Below are 2,557 nucleotides of genomic sequence, written 5' to 3'. Positions count from 1 at the left end.
CTATTTCTACTCACATCTATATACCATCCTTTAAATTTCTAAGTTTGGTGTGTAAGTTTTTCTAACTCACATAATATATTCATTAATACCATATATTATGTTACAATTTTATTAACTACATAAATGTTCATATATTTAGGCCTAAACTACCTGTATAACAATGTTAAAATTATGCAACCTAATTTACAACCCATTGTTCTTACTGTGTAGTATCTAGTTTACAAAACCCCAAATATAGCCTATTTTATAGGCATGTGTAAAATTAATCATTTTTAAAAAATAGTAGCTTTTAAACTTTTCAAATCATGGCTGGTATTATATACCATTAAAAATAATTTTCACAAGCTGTAATTTCTCTCAAACTTTTCTGGTGGTAACCCAGCTCATTTTATAAATACATGATATACAGATAAAAAAAATTTTATGTTTAAAAACTATTATGTATGCATTAATTCTATCAGTTGAAAAATAGAGCTAGCGCATGAACTCCATGGAATTAGGGGTTGGGCTATAAGGATTTGGCCATCATCCCCAAGGTCAAGGCCATCCTGGACATAGAGTGCCTGACCCCATGATCTACAAGCCTCACTTTACCCATTTCCTCCTGGAACACATGGTCCCCTGGAACCATCTCCCAGACTTCAGCCCTAAAAACCAGTTGGACCCAATGGACCAGCCTGCCCCATTTCCACTATCCTGAAATGTCCTGCCTAAATTCCAACATCTACAAGAAGCCACCCATCCACAACAGAAAGTTCAGGGGAGGCAGCCATCTGAGCAGGCATTTCATTGAGGACCTCATCATGGAGTCATCCAAGTTCCCAACAGCCTCACCCCTTGACCCAAAAAACCAACCAAGACTGAAAGTAACTACTGGCCATGCCCCCCATTGCTGGCCATTGCAGAAACAGAATGGAGGAAGCAGAAGGCATCTCAGAGGGAGGCAGAGGAAGAAGAGGAGGAAACAATGATTCCAGAAAGGAGATGAAGACTCTCATTGGAGTGTCAGAGACAGGAACTCAGTAAGGTGACTTCCAACTTTGGAAAGATGAACCTTGAAAGAAGAGATGGAAACATCATTGCCTCTCTGGAGGAAAACCTGCTCCCAGCCTGACCAGACACACTCTCATCCCTCCTTATACCCAGGACGTCTAAGTCTTCTCTGCACCTGCAGCAGAAACCAATTACAGCCCACAGACTTCAGCCCATTGGGAGTGAGACTAGAAGCAAAGGCCTGTATATCTATCCCTATGATATGCTGGTTGTGACCAACAAGGGGTGAACCAAGCTGTCTCCGGTGTGGATCTGATGAGGCTTTAGAGGTATCTGTCAGCAGAGAACTCAAGGTTATTTTTCATGTCTCCTGAAAAGTTTAACAAGCTGGCTCTGTGGAGGCAAAGCAAGCTCAAGAAAAAGACTTCTCTTCTAATTACCCTCTTCATCAATGGACTAACCACCAGTGGAGCTGGGGTCACTTTCTCCGAAGAATCTCTTCCCCTGGCCAGCTGAGACTGATCATCTCTTGGGGGAGCAGGGAGGTGGAGCATGGGTGGGGTTGGCTCATTCTGTCATCCCTGGTCCTCACTGCACAGGACCAACCCAGTCAAGGCTCCAGCACACACAGAGTTAATGTTTGTGTTCTCTCCTGGCCCCTCACCCTCACATGAAGGTCCCTAAAAGAGAATGAGAAGAAATGAACACGGCACTTAGTGGTCAGGCCTGTCAGCTCTCTGGAGCAATGAGTAGGTGAGAGTGGGAAACTGCCAGGCAGGCAGGGGAAGCTCTGGGACCCTGTGCACTCAAGCACACCTCCTCACCTCAGATTTGGCAGCTTCCCCTGCCACCGAGCCTCCTGCTTCTCATAATCTAGCAGGAACAGGCTCTAGCTCAGTTCCCAGCATGGAAGCCATTCTTCCCTCTAGCTCATCCTGTTTCTACTTGCAACTAACAAGCTTCAAAGCATCATGCTCCAGGCCTGTGGCTCCCCCAGAAGCCTTGGTTTAGAGTGGAGAGGCCACCTATAAAAAAACCCAGCCAACCATCATCCTCTAGGCAAAATCACCTAGAATTGTACTTTCTAGCACCAACCCAGGTCCTGGGCAGAACACAGGCCTTTAGGTTCCCTTGAATGGAATCAAGAGGCCAAGCTACCAAGGATATTTCTGGGTGTCCAGGCTACCAAGTTCTGCCCACACCCACACATGCCCCACAACACACTCTAAGCAGCGGTTCTCAACCTGTGGGTCGCAAACAATGAAAATACATCCTGCATATCAGATATTTACATTACGATTCATAACAGTAGCAAAATTACAGTTATGAAGTAGCAACGAAAATAATTTTATGGTTGGGGGTCACCACAACTTAAGGAACTGTATTAAAGGGTCGTGGCATGAGGAAGGTTGAGAACCACTGCAAGAATATATTATATTGGGGTGTATCCCTGCTCTCTTCACCTATCTCTGCCCTACCTTTTTTTTCTACAAATACATATGTGTATATAATTTTATATATATAAATTGTCAGGGGGGGCGGAATTTGTTCCTGCCCAGACCCT

At 44.3% G+C, this 2,557-nt stretch overlaps 1 pseudogene; it reads left to right on the top strand.

Annotated features, from left to right (window-relative positions):
- LOC102753181 overlaps positions 1–1,509 on the top strand; it is an 11,305-nt pseudogene extending 9,796 nt beyond the window's left edge.
- Positions 1,510–2,557: the final 1,048 nt, after the last annotated feature.

Source organism: Myotis davidii, unplaced genomic scaffold, assembly GCF_000327345.1.
Source record: "Myotis davidii unplaced genomic scaffold, ASM32734v1 scaffold473, whole genome shotgun sequence".
Lineage (NCBI taxonomy): Eukaryota > Metazoa > Chordata > Mammalia > Chiroptera > Vespertilionidae > Myotis > Myotis davidii.
The sequence above is the reverse complement of the archived record's forward strand: the minus strand, read 5'-3'. Positions and strand labels throughout refer to the sequence as shown.